Raw genomic sequence first — 18,277 nt, forward strand, 5'->3', positions numbered from 1 at the left:
GGACACCTGTGGCTTCCCCCGGGTGGGCCCGGGTGCGCGCCGCGCGCCCCTGCCTCCGGGCTCCGGTGCGGAGAAGGGAGTCCCCAGCTCCCCTAGAGCCACCCTGGCTCGGCTGGCTCCGGGTGGGATGCGAATCGCAGTCCCAGCCCATCCGTTGAGTGCGTTGTCTGTGCCAGGTGGACATCCGGGATCTCGTTCCATTCTTCTGTCATTTGATGGGACCTTAGGTCCCTTCTGCTTGTGGCCGGGTATTATCCTACCCATTTCACAGAGGAGGAAACTGAGGTCCCTCCCGAGAGGGAAAGTTGTGCCCAGGAGCACCAGCGAGTCAGGAGAGAGCAAGGGTTTTGAGCCCCAGTCGCCTGACCTAACCTCTCCGCATGCAGGCGAGTCCCAGGTTCAGCGTCGCCAGGGGCCGGGTGTGGGTGGGGAGGGTGAAGACCGCCGCCCGCGGCCTCCTGCAGCCCGGCTGCACGCCCAGGCGCGGCGGACACACGGGCGCGAAGGACCCTTTGGAAAAACAGGAGGCCATCGCTGCCAGGGAGTGGATTCTCGCGGTGGGAGCGCATTGGGGCTGCGGGTCCTTAGGGAAAGGGTGAGCGGGCACTAAATTCCGGCAGGTGCTCTCCATTTTTCTGGAGGGAGCCAAGGAAGGCAGGAGCAGGAGCTGGAGCGCAGCTGTTCTTCACAGAAGCCGCCTTCTCTTTCTAGGTGATTAGCCCCCTCGTCCCCAAGAAGACCCCACCGGGATCCCGGAGACTCAGAGGTGCCTGCTGTCTGGGAGCTGGCAGTGCACAGATGCACCAGGTAGGGTCGCTGTCCTCTGGCAGGGCGTTCCTACCTCACACCCCAGCGGGACTTCAGGAGGCAGCGCAGAAGTCCTACTGTGCGGGCCTTATCCCCTGGCGGGAATGTGCTTGGGAAACTTTCTGGGATGAGGGGTAGGCCCCAGTGACTGGGGCAGAGATGGAGTGCATCTCCGGAGCATGAAGGAGAGGGGAGTTGGGGGTCTGATAGGGAGGGGTTTGAATGCCCCAATCTTGGCTTTTGTCTTGGAGGCAACCGGGAACCAGCACAGACTGGGAGAGGAGAGTGGATGCAATGATCAGAGTCTCATTGCATCCCAATTCGTTCTCAGGGCAGCCTGGCAAGGTAGGCACTATTATTATTAGCCTCATTGAACAGAGATACTCTATGAGGCTCAGAGAAGTTAAGTCACTTGCCTGAGGTTGCCCAGCTGGTCCCTGGCAGAGTTAGGATTTGAACATGGGTCTTATCGTGCAGATGGGACCTTAGGTCTCCCCTGCTTGTGGCGGTCAGCAGCAAAGGTGAGGACTAGAGAGATGCCAAGCAGCAGGGTCTCTGATGCGCCTGCAGCCGCCCTCCTTTCTCTCTAATAAGTGTCCTGCAGGAGGCATACTGCTGAGTGGCTGATCCCTCACAGGAATCCCTAACGACCCCATGTAAATCCTCAAGGCTTGCTAGACCTTCACACATGAGCGCAAAGCTGTCTAATGCTACTGGCTGACTCAAGAAGTATTTTCTTGGTGGAGGAAGAGTCTGTAGGGAAGTCTGTACTGTCCATTTTCAAGTGACAAAGAATCCTTACAAGGTGGGAGGTGGCCCAGCGCTGCCTGTCCATGATTTCAGAGCTGGGTGGAGGCTAGAGCTGCTTGCCAGGGACCCTGGAGCCCAGAGGAGTCGTTTAGGCAATCCTTGGCTGGGAGTGGTCCCTCTTGGCCCTGGGCTGAGTGTCTGAGGTAGGAAGAACTTCCTTTCCTTGGACTCTCTCAGAATTCCATGTTTGTACTTTCATTTTTACACGCAAGGAGTGGCTGATGGAAAATGGTGTGGCAGAGCTGTGGATTCTGGCACTGGCTCAAACTCCAGTGCTGTCACGGAGGAGCTCGGTGGCATTGGGCAAGTTGCTATACCTCTCTGTTCCTCAGTTCCCCGTTTTTAGAGCAGGAGTGTTCATAGCACCTTCCTCACTGGGTTGGTGAGAGAATTATGTTCATGTGTATAAAGCACCTAAATGGTGCCATGTAATACATAAAAGTGCTATTTAAACGTTAGCTGTTATTGTGTTACTATGAAGGTCAAACAGGCTAGCTTTTATCCTGGCTCTGCCACCTGCATGCTGCCCCCCACCTCTGTAAGCCTCTTGCTCTCTTGTCTGTAAAGGGGGAAGAGATATAGTGTTAGATGTAAATGTGTGTCCCCGAAATCTTAGTGAAATCTCAACCTTTAAATAGCCTAAATCCCAAAGTCTCCCTGCAGACTTATTTAAACTTTCCAGAGTTCTACTAGATACTCAGCAAAAGCTGGGCATTACCACAATTATCACTATTATGGCCAACCTCACTCCTTCGTGCTGCAGCTTAAACTTTACTCTCTGGCTTGTTTCTGGGCAGAATGGATTTGGGGCAGTTTTCTGACTTGTGTGGGCAGGAGAAAGGCTCTTCCTTTCTTGCAGCGAGGCTCTCTCTCTCATGGTCATTTCTCGGGTCCCTAAGGAACAAATGTGGGCTTCTTGGTGGTTGTGGGATGTCAGAGGGTAGGACTGAAGTTAATTTCACCAGGTCTAGCTACAGCTGCCATGTTCTCATCAAGGCAAAGCCTTCAACAGAACGTACCACCACAGCTGCCTTTCAGATTGTCCTACTGACGGGATATTTTGTGTACCTTCCAGGGAAAGTGGACACATCCAGAGTTCTGAAATGTTTTCCCTTAAAGGCAGAACGGTGGAGTGAAAAAAAGTTCAGGGTTAGAAGCCCACCTTGGCCCTTTGAGCTGAGTGACCTTGAGCATCAGTTTCCTCATCTGCAAAATGGCCAGTGATCGTATTTTCCAGAGTCTGTTTCTCAGGATGGAAAGGCAGAGAAAAGAAGGGGAAAGCAGGTAGTATAAACGGCAAAGAATTGCATGCAATTTTAAGTGCTTCTCATTAGCATTCAGGCTGGACGTTAGCAGTAATTGCTCCTGATCCAAGACGTTTTATCTGCAAGATGTACCTGGCAGAGGATCATTCAGGCCCCCGTTGCCTGCTGCCCTGCCTTTCACAGTGATGATGAGCACTTCTGAATTGCGGGATGTAATTATAATAAAGCTCCTGTATCTTATTTATAAGTGACTCACTTCTGCCATTAACGGTAGCCGAGGACTCAGGCACACACTCATCGGGAACAATGCCACTGATGCTGTGGGAAGAGAGACCAGGATGCCTCTCTTCTCTCTTGCTCACTTTCCCTGCTGTCATTCTCCAGTGATAATGCACAAGAACCACATGGGCCAAGATCAAAGCTGACAGCTCACCATTTATGCAACAGCTTGGATAGCAAGGCCCATTGAAACTTGATGCTGCCAGCAGAATGGATGTTAGAAATCATTACATCACAACAGAGAGGATGGAGGGGAGGAGCTTGAGGAAGGCACCTCCAGGGGGTGCTTAAAAGCATGGACTCTGGTGTCTAACAGACCTGAGTTTGAATCTTGGTTCTGCCAGCTGGTTAGTTGAGGTATGATTTTTGACTATCTTCTTAACTAGACTCACAGCCCTGATAGAGCAGAGACCATGTCCGTCTTATTCACCAGGGTATTCACAGCTCCTAGTCCACAGAAGGGGCTCATGAATGCCGAATCAATGAGTGAATATATGAATGACAAGTTGCTTGATTGAGCCTCTGCTTTGTCATATGTAAAATGGGGCTAGTACAGCATCTGCCTTGTAGGTTGGCTGTGAGGACTGAATGAGGAAATGTTATGCACAGAATAAGCATGCAACACTGCCCTCGGTGACAGATTGATGAGCAGAAACAGGGACACAGCTGGCCTAATCTGGGAGAGAAAACTTTTCCCCACCCTCAGACCAACAACGGGCAATAATGTTAGTCATAAGAATTCCCTGCATTCATACAGCACTTTACAAAGGGCTTTCATCCATTGACTCCTAAAAACTAGGCATAATGGCTCTTCCTGTTTTACATGTGAGGAAACTGAGGTTTGGGGAGGTTGGTGGAATGCCCAAAGTCACACATTTTAGAAGCCCAGGTTGCTCTGATCTGGGGGCTGTTATTGCTGAGTGCTCTATTGGTCCACAGAGGGTGTAAGGTATACTGTTTCGTCTTCCATGAACATGGTATTTCTCTTCATTATTTAGGATATCTTTAACTTCTCATGGTACAGTTTCGTAATTATCCCTTGGTGCAATTTTCCATTGCACATATATTTTTTTAGATACATTGCTAGTTGTTGGATATTTCCATGCTATTTTAAATAATATCTATTCATAACTTAATGCCCTATAGGTAACTTTTTGGCAAAAATATGTCTCCATTTTGTATATTGATTTTATATCCAGAAATCTTGCCAAGCTTTCTTACTAATGAAAAAAAAAGAGTAGTTATAGATTCTTTTGGAAACACTATATATAATACAATTATAGGAAGTGAAAATAATAGTTTTGTTTCTTTCTTTACAATTCTTTTGTTCCTATTTCTTTTTCTCCCCCTGCCCCCAACCCCATCTTACTACCCTGACTAAGACCTTAGTACAACAGTAAATTAAAGATGGGATAGTGGGCATCTTGCCTCTTGCAGCTCTTAAGGAGCTCTACTTTTGATAACCAGGTATAATGTTTACTCCAGGGTTTTGGTAGGTAATCTTTACCAGATGAAAGAAGTTCCTTCCTATTCCCAATTTGCTGAGTGTCTGTTTTCTTTTTAGTCATAAATGGAAGTAGAGTTTGTAACAGATGTTTTCCCTGCATCTGCTCAGATGGTCATATGATTTTTCTTTGTCATTCTGTTAACTTGGTGAACTGCATTGATTTCTGTTTTTCTGGAATAAACCCAACTCACATTGTCCTATAGCATCATTATTGCTGGTTTATTTCTGCTCACCATTTTGCTTGGAATTTTAACAACGTCAGTTCATGAGTGAGACCCACTGGCAATTTCCTTTTCTAGTGCTTACTTGTCAAACTTTGGTATCAAGGTTATGCTGGCCTCACAACACAAAGTGGGCGGTATTCCCACTTTTTTGATTCTCTAGAAAAGATTGTGCAAGTTGGGTGTTGTTCTTATTGAGTGTTTGGTGAACCTCACCAGTGAGACTCCCAGTGGGTGGACACTAGAGTAGGGGGAGTGGGGAGGGCAGCCGGTTTCAGCTCAGTCTAAGGGGAAACTTTCCAACAGTGAGAGGCAAGGCTGCCTCAGGCAGCAGTGAACAGGGACTGTGACCAGGGCTGTCTGAGTGCCCCCGAGCCTTGGGTACGGTTCTTCCAACCAAGGATCACGAATGAAGGGAGCTCAGCCCAGAGTGAAAGTCTGATGCCAGTGAGTTCCACCTGAGTCTCCTCCTGCTTCTTTTAAAATTGCTGCAGCTGCAGTCAGTGTACTCACCATGGATTATTATTCCCTGGTGCCCACAGATGGAGGCACCAGACTCCATGGACTGTTCTTCCTCCAGTTGGTATCAGTTTGCCTGGAATCCCCAGATTATAACCCGAGGCTACATCTCTCCTTCTGATTCCCCTTGTTCCCCTAGGGCCGTGGTCAGCAAACTGCAGCTCCCGAGCCACATGCGGCTCTTTGGCCCCTTGAGTGTGGCTCTTCCTAAGCCTTAGGAGTACCCTAATTAAGTTAATAACAGTGTACCTACCTATACAGTTTAAGTTTAAAAAATTGGGCTCTCAAAAGAAATTCCCATCGCTGTACTATTGATATTTGGCTCTGTTGACTAATGAGTTTGCCGACCACTTATATATTTTTGCTAGATTTGGGGATGTTTCTCACCCCAATCTTCCCTCATTCCTCTTTTACTTAAAAGTACCCAGCTCTGTGCTAATTTGTATCCTCTTTTTTAAAAAAATATATATTTTATTGATTTTTTACAGAGAGGAAGGGAGAGGGATAGAGAGTTAGAAACATTGATGAGAGAGAAACATCGATTCCGCTGCCTCCTCCACAGTCCCCACTGGGGATGTGCCTGCAACCAAGGTACATGCCCTTGACCGGAATCGAACCTGAGACCCTTGAAGTCCGCAGGCCGACACTCTATCCAGTGAGCCAAACTGGTTAGGGCTAATTTGTATCCTCTTTCTTGGTCCCCATAACAATGTTATGAGAGGTACTTACTATTACCCCCATTATTCAGATTAGGAAAACAAGGTTTCCAGCTGTCATCGTTTTAATGGTTTCCTATTTCACACTAAAGTATCACTCTCTAACCTGTTTGGGTTTGGGTATAAGGAAAAGGTCTAACTTCAGTTTTTTATCCACATAGTTAACCAGTTGTGCCCATCCTATTACTGACTGTTTCTTCTTTTTCTCACCTACGCCACCTGTATCTCACCTATGCCACCTCTATCAGACACTAACTTACTCCCTATCTTCTGAGGCAGAGCTGCGGCATTGCACACCTCCAGGGGGCACCATTCACATGGTTTTCTATCTTGGGTCTCAGGGTATGTGATTGGAAACCCTGTTATTAGTAGCAGGTCTCTTTCCAGGATGTCTGTTCTGGTGTTGAACTTGCTGCTGATTCTAGTGGATGACCGTCAGGCAGGGTCATGGCAGGAAACAGAGCAAACACCAACTGGGCACAGCACAGGTGGGTGCGGGGGGTGGGGTGGGGTGGGGGCAGGAGGAGTGGGCATCTGAGCCATTGCTGCTTTGCTGGTTACCTGCATAGTGTATGTTTTCATAGCTAGCAAAGGCATCTGCTTTCCCCTTCTTTTATTGCTTTTTTTCTTTCTAACTCTCGAGGCAATTTTCACTCGGTTTATTCTTTTGGCAGAACTTCATTTACTTACTGGCTGGCTTTTCTCTGTTCTTGGAGAGATTCGTCATTCAGTAAATCCACCTGCTGTCCCTCTGCCTGAGCCCACGAGAAGCACAGTTCCATCTGCAGCCTACACACGTGACCCGGAGCGTCTGTCGATGTGACTGTTTTTTGGTCCTGGGCCCCAAATGAAAGCCTCGCTTTCTCTCCTCTGTCCACGGCCCCTAGCTGCCTGTATGGGCCTCTGGCAGATCCCAGTTTCGGCCTCCTTGGAGAAAGACAATCTAGCTCTTCAAAGCACACCCCTAGGGGCCCCCTTGAGCACATTTAAGGGAAACCATAAATTCTGCATTTAAATCAGAAAACAATCTTCTGATAAGTTCTTGCAAAGCAGAAAGAGACAAAGAGACAAAATGTAATTGTAGATATAAATTCAATTATATAAATGATACCCACAAATTCAGTTTACAGTTACGATCATGGTTTCCAGGGCCAGATGACGTAGATTCCCATCTGGTTCCAACCCTCTCCAGAGGATGTCCCGGACAAGTCACCCAACCTGTCTTTGCCTTAATTCCTTCAACTGTGAAGTGGGATTAGTGACTGCATTCGGAGACAGGATTGCTATGAGTATTAAGTGAGTCATGAAGTTCCAAAGAATTAATATTTGAAAAGTATTTACAGCAGAGCCTGACAACTCATAACTGTTTATTAAATAAACCAGTGATTTTCAACCAGTGTGTCACAATACACTGGTGTGCCACAAGAATTTTTAAAATATGCAAAACCTGATTATTTAGTTCGGGCACCAACCTCGTTTCTCTTAGATTGTCAAATAAAAAAAATGACAACAGCCAACACAACAATAGCCGTTTGGTGTAAATGAATCAAAAGTTTGCCCTGAGCGGTGTGGATCACTGGGTAGAGTGTGGCCCCTTGCACCAAAGGGTCACAGGTTGATTCCTGGTCAGGGCACATACCCAGGTTTCGGTTTGATCCCCAGTCAGGACACTTGCATGAGGCAGCCAATCAATATTTCTCACATCGATGTTTCTCTCTCTCTCCCTCTCCCTTCCTCTCTCTCTAGAACCAATGAAAAACATATTCTTGAGTGAGGATTTTAAAAAATTATATCTATTTTTTGTCAGATCAGCAAAAAATACATTTTTTAGCATGCCGCAGAATTTTAGTAATTAGTTTATGTGTGCCATGAGATGAAAAGTATTGAAAACTGTGAAATAAACCAAATAATGAACAAAGATATTATATGAATTTCTTTTTCTCCAAGGTATTGGGAGTCATTTTGTCATGTTCCAAAACAAATTCCATTGGGTTTTTAGAATTTGAAATTGTATTAATTCTACATTATCAATTTCTGACCTGTCTCTTGTGAGTAGTAGTTTCTGTGTAAAGGTGTTTTCTCCCAAATTAGACTGGAAGCTTCTTCAGGGGAGCTACATGTCACTTTGCTGAAGCTCTCCACAATAAGATTCTTTAAAAAAAGAAATGTTTTTTATTGATTTTTGAGAGAGAGGAAGGGAGGGGGAATAGAGAGATAGAAACATTGATTGGCTGCCTCCTGCAAGACCCCTACTGGGGATCGAGCCCACAACCTGGGCATGTGCCCTGACCGGGAATGAAACCAGTGACCTCTTGGTTCATGGGTTGACACTCATCCACTGAGCCACACCGGCCAGGCTAAGAATCTTCTCAAAAGTGCTAGAACCTAGAGCAGGGGTGGGCAAACTTTTTGACTCGAGGGCCACAATGGGTTCTCGAGGGCCACAATGGGTTCTTAAACTGGACCGGAGGGCCGGAACTAAAGCATGGATGGAGTGTTTGTGTGAACTAATATAAATTCAAAGTAAACATCATTACATAAAAGGGTACGGTCTTTTTTGTTTTTTAGTTTTATTCATTTCAAATGGGCCGGATCCGGCCCGCGGGCCGTAGTTTGCCCACGGCTGACCTAGAGGCAAATGGGTTTGGTGGCAATAGTCGGGGTTTCAGAGTCTGGTTCTGGACTCACATCTTAATGCCCTCAATAGTTACCTTTGTGACCTCAGAGGAAGCATACTAACCTCCCTGGCCCCAGTTTCCTCATCTATAAAAGGGAGATAATAATAATAATAATAATAAATGATAATAATAATACTCATTTCACAGCATTATCGAGTGCCTCTTCCCCCAGATCTTGCAATGCCTTCTCATCACTGAAGACTCAGATGTCCCCCCCTCTTGGAGAGGCCTTCTCTGACCACCCCATTTTTAGCCCCACACAAATGTAGTCATTCCCCATGGATTTTCTATATAGGCCCCCCACCCCCACCCCCAATCCAGATTACCAGCTCCAGGATTGTAGGGACATCATCTGCTTGGTTTACTGCTAAACCTGAAATTAGCACCTGGCACCTAGTAGGTGTGCAGTAAAAATGTATTGGCTGAAGGAAGTAAGCTCACAGTGGTATCCTTGAAGACAAGGGTGTGTCCAGATCACGCAAATGGTGGCGAAGACCACCAAGAGGGTGAATGTCCCTGGCACACGTTAGCATTCGCACACCTGAAAATGCTGTTAGGCATTTGGAAGCAGTAAGAATCACTGGGCAAAGATGAGCTCTTCTCACGGCTGTATCCAGAGCGCAATAAATATTTGTCAGTCACTTATTGATTGATTCTCACAGCATCCAGCACCGAGGCCCTGAGAAGCTCCATTAATGAGTCAGGAATACAAGACAGGGTTTTCTCCCACTGCTCACTCCTGGGGGTGGGGGTGGGGATAGGTCGATAAACAGCACTCCTTTGCCTGGTCTGAGTTCTAGATCAACTGAGAATTAAGACAAAAAGCAGGGCAGCTGGATAGTAAATGTCACTGTTATTACCTTGATATTGGAGCATGTGGCTGGCTAATGCTGAAAGCCAGAATGTTGGGTATCCTTGCCTGGCACAGTGCAGAGGGGCCCCTTCTCCATCCAGCTAGATAGAGAGCAAACCCAGACATATGCTCCCTGCAAACAGGCTGGATTTTAAGAGAATCAGAGAAGAGCCTGGGTTCACCTCCCTATTTCATCTCAAACGCACTCACAGATATGAGACACCGCGCACAGAGCTACGGGAGGAACAAGTGAGGACGGGGAGAGAGGCCAGGGCCAGTGATGGAGAACCTTGTGAGCGCGGCGTGTCAGCATTTTGAAAAACCCTAACTTAACTCTGGTGCCGTGTCACATATAGAAATTTTTTGATATTTGCAACCATAGTAAAACAAAGACTTATATTTTTGATATTTATTTTATATATTTAAATGCCACTTAACAAAGAAAAATCAACCAAAAAAATGAGTTCGCGTGTCACCTCTGACACGCGTGTCATAGGTTTGCCATCACTGGGCCAGGCTGTAAAGGTAGTTAAGACTCCCATTACATGGAAGGAAATGTGAGGAAGAAAATCAGGCAAGAAGCCCTTTGGGAGATGAGCTCAAAAGAGCCTGGGAGAGCCAGAGGCTTCTAATGCCTGCTTATTCCTTGTACCTTTCTGATCCCTTCTATCCAGCTGGCAGAGGAAAGAAACTGTCGCCTATTGAGAGAGCACTCTAGGCCAGGGATTTCCCTTCATATGCTGCCCAGTCTTCTCTACAGCCCTGTGAAATAAGTAATCAGTACGCCCATTTTATAGATAAGAAAACTGAGGCTAGAGATGTTGACCAACTGATACTAGAGTGAAACTGGGGAGACGCCAATGACAGTTGTCCAGATGAGATAGGATAGTCACTTGGACCAGGGGTGGTGGTGATGGAGGGAAATGGACAGATGGAGACTATTTGGAGTAGGGCATTTGGATTGACAGGTGGCTGAGTGAGGTGAGGTTAGATGGGGCATTACTAGAGGACAGTGTTAAAGCAGTGCTATTGGGTAACTTGTCGGGGGGTTGGTTTTGTTTTTTCACACTTTGGGTAGAATAGATGTGGCAACAATTATTCAAACAATTAAGAAATCCACAGCATCACATCTGCACATCTCAGGGGAACTGAAACTGATGATCACTCACTCTTAATTGGAAGTGGTAGCTGGAGTGTGCTCAGAGAATTAAAACATGCAGGGCGAAGGTAGGGGGCTACAGGGAAAAGATGCTTGGGTCTGGAAGACTTGTAAGCAAAGGGATCCAAAGACACCCCTTCCCCCATATCCATCTTCCCTTAGAGGTGGCAGTTATGACACCCCACTGCCCTGTCATGTCTACGGTGTTCAGCCCTCTTCAGCATCCTCCCTATCCCAGCTTGAGCTTGAGCCTTGTTCTTCCTCCCTAGGACTCCTAACATAGCTTCCTGCCCCAAGGTAGCTCCCTGCTTTCCCCTGCTTTCTCATTAGCATATTGTGTCGGATTGCAGGGGCTGGAGACACACCCACTTTAGCCTTGGTTAATGGGTTTTGTTGGCTGGGTATCTAATAGAATAATAGAGCTATATGGAAATTGTCCAGGACGCTGTAACGCCATGACCTATCTACAAGCGGCTGGAGAGCTACAGGAGAGCGGGGCATCGAGCTATGAGCGGCGGAGATCTACTAGCAATGGCGGGTGGGGTGGCCAGCTGAGGCAAGCGGCAGGCAGCGAGCTACTCACGCACGGATTCGTGCGCAGGGCTACTAGTATAGGAATATAAGAATGACAGAAAACAGTGTTTCCACCACACTGCCAGTCCCACAGGGAACTGAGCGATCATTTGAATCCACTGGAGACCCATGAACCTGTCCTCCCTGCAGCAGTGACCTCTGCTTCCCTCTCTCCTGCTGGAACGAGGGCCCGTGGCTCCTTGTTCATCTGCTTTGGCTGTTTTCGCTCATACCAGCTAACTCTTCCTATTCTCTGCTCTACTTTTCATTCATTTAACAAATACTTCTTGAGCACCTACTGTGCTCCAGGTCTCCTCTAGGCACGAGGGATACTCTTTAGAACAGTGGTTCTCAACCTTGGCTGCACATTAGAATCACCTGGGAATCTTTTTAAAATCCTGATTTCTGGGCCTCATTCCGGAATAAAGCAGACACCTGCCCAGGTGGAGCCAATATTCTACCTCCTGGCTTCTGCTTATCTATAACATCTGTTGTCTTGTGGCTCCTGGTTGCCCATGACATCTGTGGTGCCCTGGCTTCTGGATTGCCCATGACATTCGTGGTCTCGTGGCTTCTAGTGGCACATAACACCTGTTGTTCCATGACATCATGGCCTCCCGACTTCTGTAGCTGCGTGATATTTTTTATGTCTGCCCCAATCCCTACCAACTGTTGCTTCTCTGTATGTTTCACATTCAACTTAAGAGGGAATCATCTTATTTCAGTTATCCAATGGTCCAGAATATTTGCCCCAGGCTACCTCATAGAGAACCCATGAATAACTGTCAAGGACTGATCTGGGTGCTGAGATACAGGGATGAACAAGATGGAAGGTAGAAGGTGAGGCAAGAAGTAAATCAACAAATGAGTATAAATGCAGTGTTGGAGAAGAGTAAGTGATAAGCCAGGTAAGAGAATGGGGTAGGGGGGTGTCTATTTACAGAGTGGGAGGGGTGGCATGGGAATCGATGAGGAACTGAGGAAAAAGCATTCTGGTTTGGAATATTCTAGAAAGAGACGAGACCTGAGTGGCTAGCACTGAGTGTAAGCGATGGGGTCAGAGAAGTCACGGGGTAGAAATGTAGGACCTTGTTGGCCGTTGTGAGGACCTGGCTTTTGTTCAGAAGACATTGGAGCCATGGAGGGTTTCTAGCTTTCAATGACACAGTCCAGTGTGTAATGAAAAGCATGGCCCTGACGCTGTGTGGGCGATACACCAAAGGAAGGGGAGAGCAGTGGCAGAGCGATATCATGAAGGGCGAACGCTGTCAGTTATTCAAGCAGAAGGTGGTGGTGGCCTAGAGCAGGTATGACATGGGAATGATGAAAAGTGATCAGCTTTCAGTCCTGGCCAGGTGGCTCAGTTGGTTAGAGTGTCCACCCATATGCCCAAAGGTTGCAAGTTTGATTCCGGTCAGGGCACATACCTAGTTTGAGGGTTCAATACCTGGTTGGGGTGCAGCAAGAGGCAACTGATTCATGTTTCTCTCACACCCATATTTCTCTCTCTCTCTCTCCCTCTTTCTCTCTCTCTCCCCTCCTTCCGCTCTCCTCTCTCTCTCAAATTAATAAACATATCCTTGTGGAGGATTAAAAATAAAAAAGGTGATCAGCTTTCAGGTCTATTTTGAAGGTAGAACTGGGCATCTGAGCATCATGGATGTCTCTCTAATACACTTTGCCCCAGTCTCCCAGGTAGCTCTGTCTCCTCTCTGCTCCTGAGGTGGTTATCCTGGGTGCTACTGATGGGTTCCCTAGTCTATAACGAGGACAATAACCATCTCTCCCTCCTGGTGTCATTGTGATCATGCAGGGCCCTGATGGGGCTCCTAGGGCAAAGTGGATGCTCAGCAAATGAGAGCTATTATTATTAGAACACTGGGGGTGGGGTCAGTATGCAAACAGGTCAGACTTCTCCAGGGGATTTGGGCAGCCCTGGCTTTGCTATGTTCAGGAACCTTGGGGTTGGGATCTTCCCAGTAGGAAATAGAAGAGCAGCCCCCTTTACTGAACTCCAACCAGGAGCCTGGGTCTTTTCCAAGCTTATTGCAATTCTCACAGCCCTCAGAGCAATGAGACCCCTACCCCATTCTGCAGAGTGTCAGAGAGGTGAGGGGATTCACCCAAGAACCATAGCAAGTGGCAGAGTTTGGGCCTGAGCAGCTGAATCCTGGCCAAGAGGCAAAGTGGTATAGTGATTAAAGACCTAGTCTCAGGGCCCAGGGAAAACACATTTGAATCCTGGCTCAGACACTGACTGGCTGTATGACCCTTGGCACGCCTCTTCCCCTCTCTGTGCCTCAGTCTCCTGGTCTGTAAAATGGGTTTCTCACCTAATGGGGTGGGAAGTAAGGGAGAGTATGGATGTGAAGTATTGGGCAGGACCCACACAGAGTGGGCACTCAACAGATGTGAGTGCTCCCTTTCCTTACCCCCAGACCTATGTCTCTGTGGCTCCTGCCTGGCATCTCTGCCAGCATGTTGAAGTAGATGCCCTATTGCTAGACGCTGTCATGGAAATCAAGAGATGGAGCAATAGGAAAGGCCCAGAGGAGGTATAAGAAGGGAATGTCATTCCCTTGCTCACTCTGTGGTCCACCTCAGCCAGCTCATTATAGCAGTGATGGCTCAGAGGCACAGAGGTGGTGGTGGAGGAGACAAAGACTGGCTGGGCTCAAATAGAGGCTTTGTTCCTGTAGGGAGTGAGGGATATAGGGCACCACCTATGGTGCCCCCAAAGCTTGGGAGGCCGGAGCCAGGATGTGACTCATTCTGGAATCCTTTGTCTATCTGCCATTCTCTCAGCACTCTTCAAGAGGCAACACACTGTCTTTCCCTTTGAAACAACCTTTCCACCCCACCTCTGACTAGTCAAAGCCTATGACCCTTCTGACTGTCTTTCACAATCAATCTCAAAACGAGTTGCTCATTGTCTTGCGGGCAAGAACAGCTCCATTTGGGGACCTGGTCCCCTTTCCAGGTGTTCTTCAATAATTAGACCCCTTTTTGAAATATATATATATATTTTTAATTGATTTTTTACAGAGAGGAAGGGAGAGGGATAGAGAGTTAGAAACATCGATGAGAGAGAAACATCGATAAGCTGCCTCCTGTACACCCCCCACTGGGGATGTGCCCACAACCAAGGTACATGCCCTTGACCGGAATCAAACCCGGGACCCTTCAGTCTGCAGGCCGACGCTCTATCCACTGATCCAAACCGGTCAGGGCAATAATTAGACCCTTTTGACACCTCGTTCCTAGAAAAAGGGTCTCTTTCCCCTTCCGCACACCCCAGCCCCTGTGACTCCATCCTATAACTCTTCCTGTCTTCTGTTATCCCAGCATGTCAACAATACTCGCCCCTCCTCCCCATTTTAGGATGTAGGCTTCAAGCTTTGCCACTTTCGGGGAACTCAGAAGAAGGACCCCTGGGCTTGGAGTCCTACAGAGCTGTGTTAGAATTCCCACTTGCACTGCCGCTTATACAATGTGTGACTGGCCAGTGGCCCCTGGGAGTCTCAGTTTTCTTATCTGTTCCGGGCAGACTGGCCCCATAGAATTCAATGAGCTAACTCAGGTAAAGCACCTTCAAACTGCATTACTGTTATCACTTCCTGCCTTTCTTAAAATTCAGAAACAAAGAAGGAAGCAGAAACACATACAACATATACACACACACATACATACTTTGTTTATAAAATCAAACCATTCCTCTTGAGATGGAAAGAATCTGCTAAACTCCTTCTTTGGAGATGTTGCCAACTTTGCATCAGTTTGTCAAATATTAATCATGCACCTACTGTGTACCAGGCTGTGTGCTAGGCACAGAGGAGGCAGAGGGAGGGGGGAGGGAACAAGGCATGATTCATGCTTTTGAACTTGGTAGGGAAGGCAGACCTAGACTCAGGCAGTCTCCAGACAATAAGGTATGTGTTATGTTCTAGATGTTCACAGGGTTAGGTATGCGCAAAAGCTGGGGTTGGAGTTGAGGAGGGCACAGTTTTCTCAGCTGAGAGTGTTCCAGCTGAGTTTGGAAAGATGAGTGGGGCTTAATTCAGCAAAACAAGGTGAGTTGAGCTATCCAGACAGAAAATGGTACCTGAGCAGAGCAAAATATCAGCCCAAATAGCATGGTATGTGCAGGAAACTGTACGGAGTCAGGTTTTGCCAGGGCATAAGGTAAAGCTTAAGAGCAGGGGGTGGTGGGAGATGAGTGCGCCTAAGAGAAGTAGCCTCTCAGTCTTGGTCTAACCTGGAATCTTTCCATCACAATGAATGAAAGTTTCAGGGTTACCAGGAGACGAATGGGCATGGGAGGGTTTTAACTGCCCATTTATTGTCTGGAACCTTGCTCTTCATGGGGTGGTTCTGGGACCAGCAGCAACAACTTCACTTGGGAGCTTGTGGGAAATGCAGAATCTCTGTCCCCACCCCCAAACCTGCAAATTAGAATCTGCATTTTGACAAGGAGACATGTATGCACAATACAGTTAGAGGTATACACAGTGCCAAAGAGCTTTCAGATATTGCTCACTCTGCTTCCAGCCCCCCGGCAAAGTGGGGCTACTCAAGCAGTCCAGGACCCCTGAATAGGCATGTTTCACTAGTCTTAGAGGAGTACTAGGTGGGAATTGCCCCAACTCTGGGACACCTCTTCAAAGAGGAGATGTCTAAGTCCCTTTTTACCTCCCTGAGGCCTTTTGCCTCATCTGAAGCAGGATCATGTGTCATATCTTCTCTGTTCCTTGTTATAAATAGTCTCCAAATAAAAGATATTTGGGTAAGAGATTTGTCAGGTGCTACGTGACTCCTTCTTTGGGATAGTTTATCTTAAAGGACAGGGCACCCAGACCTTGTGTGTGTCACTTGCTTAACAGCGCATTTTTCATCTGCATGTTCTCTTGAGAAACGGAACATGACTGTAGTCTCTCCCATTTTCAAGAACCATGGAAATTATGCCCGGCCAGTATAGATCAGTGGTTGAACATCAGCCCATGAATCAGGAGGTCACAGTTTGATTCTAGGTTAGGGTACATGCCTGGGTTACAGGCTCGATCCCCAGTAGGGGGCATGCAGGAGGCAGCTGATTGAAGTTTCTCTCTCATCAATGTTTCTATCTCTTTATCCTACTCTCTTCCTTTGTCTAAAATCAATAATATATTTATATATATTAGAGGCCTGGTGCACAGATTCATACACTGGTGGGGTCCCTCGGTGTGGCCTGCGGGGATTGGGCTGAAACTGGCAGTCCAACTCCTGCCAGCCATTCTTGTTCATCTGGCCGCACTGTGCCTGCTGACACTGCTGCTCCATAGGCTCGCTGCCACTCTACTGCATCTGGCACCTGTCGGTCAGCTGAGCGGCACTCCCACTGTGGGAGCACACTGACCACCAGGGGGCATGCCGCTCCTGCATTGAACAACTGAACACTGGTGGTCAGTGCTTGTCATAGCACCTGGTCAAACAGTCGAACAGTCACTTAGGCTTTTATATATACTAGAGGCCCAGTGCACGAAATTCGTGCAAGGGGCTTTGCCCTTGCAGCTGTGGTGGCTTGCCTCGGCCCTCACAGTACGGAAGGTAATCTGAAAGGATGTCCAGAAGGTCGTTTGACTGTCTAGTCTAATTAGCATATTATGCTTTTATTATTATAGATTACTAGAGGCCTGGTGCATGAAATTTGTGTACTCAGTTGGTGGGGGCGGTCCTTCAGCCCGGCCTGCACCCTCTTGCAGTGTGGGAGCCCTGCAATTGATTGCCCCACAGAGGGAGACGCCACCAACTGCCGCCGGCTGGGTAGCCTGGGCCTCCTTCTGTGGGGCGATCAGGGGGAGATGGCGGGGCCCCCGACCAATCGCATCGCACCTGCCTTGGCAGCGTCAGTCAGTGCTGGGTTGCTGCAGTGCCTGCGACCCAGGAGGGACTAAGAGGTCAGCAGGTCAGCCCGCTCGCCAGTCCCCGCCCACATGAGCCTGCTGCGTGCGCAGCCTGGTGTTTGGTCGTCTGTTCAGTAGTTTTGGACATTATAGACTCTGGCTCTTTATATATTAAGATATTTAAAAGAACCATGGGAATTAGGCCAGTTGACTTGGGCTTCAGCTAGGGACACTTGGGAGCTGTTGAAGAATTCTAAGGAAGGGAATGGGAAGTTGATTGCTGCCAAGTGAGAAAGATGAGACCTGGGTCTGACCCGTTTTGGTCATACTGCATCAGCCCTCAGAGGGTCCATACTTCCTCCTGCTAATTGGGCAGTGGCTTAGGGACTCTGAGTTCATAACTTGTCCTGTCTGCTGGAGACTCAAGCAGCAGCTAAATTTGAACCAGCAATTTAGAACTGCTGAGAATAAAATTTGGAACTTTTTGCAGGTCATATGGGGCCAGTGAGATTATCTATTTAGATCTGGGCAGTTTAGAGCTGCAGCTGGAATCTTGGCCTCTCTTGGGAATCCCTCCTAATTTTCACATCAGCCCTTGGGGTGCATGAAGGGCCTTGTAAGGAATTCAGGACCTCCAGGCCCAGCTGGGAAGGGGGAGAAAGAATGAGAAGCAAAGACCCAGAAGTCCGCTTGTTGCTTTTAGTTAATCCATAAGGAACAAACTAGAGCAGTATTTCTCAAAGTCACTCTTTGGAATCCTAAATGACAAAAATTTCCATGGCTGAATAAATTTGGAAATGCTATGTATCAAATTTATAATACCCAGGAAAGTGTAGAGACTTTGGGTGGGACACAGCCTGGCTTTGTATCTCAGCTTCATTATTAGCTGCGTGATCTTGGGCAATAAACTTCACTTCTTGGGTTCATTCAGTCTCCTTGTCTGCAAAGTGGGAATAATGGCAGTACGAATGACATAGTAAAGTTATTATGAGGATTCATGAGATAATGACT

At 47.5% G+C, this 18,277-nt stretch overlaps 1 protein-coding gene across 1 annotated transcript in view; it reads left to right on the forward strand.

Annotated features, from left to right (window-relative positions):
* The first annotated feature begins 716 nt into the window (after nucleotides 1-716).
* HRH1 (histamine receptor H1) overlaps nucleotides 717-18,277 on the forward strand; it is a 72,398-nt gene continuing 54,837 nt past the window's right edge. Inside the window, exon 1 of the mRNA XM_006758275.2 lies at nucleotides 717-807. The gene's annotated coding sequence lies outside the window, so the exon portion shown is untranslated. The remainder of the gene's footprint in view (nucleotides 808-18,277) is intronic.

This window comes from Myotis davidii, unplaced genomic scaffold, assembly GCF_000327345.1.
Source record: "Myotis davidii unplaced genomic scaffold, ASM32734v1 scaffold73, whole genome shotgun sequence".
Classification (NCBI taxonomy): domain Eukaryota; kingdom Metazoa; phylum Chordata; class Mammalia; order Chiroptera; family Vespertilionidae; genus Myotis; species Myotis davidii.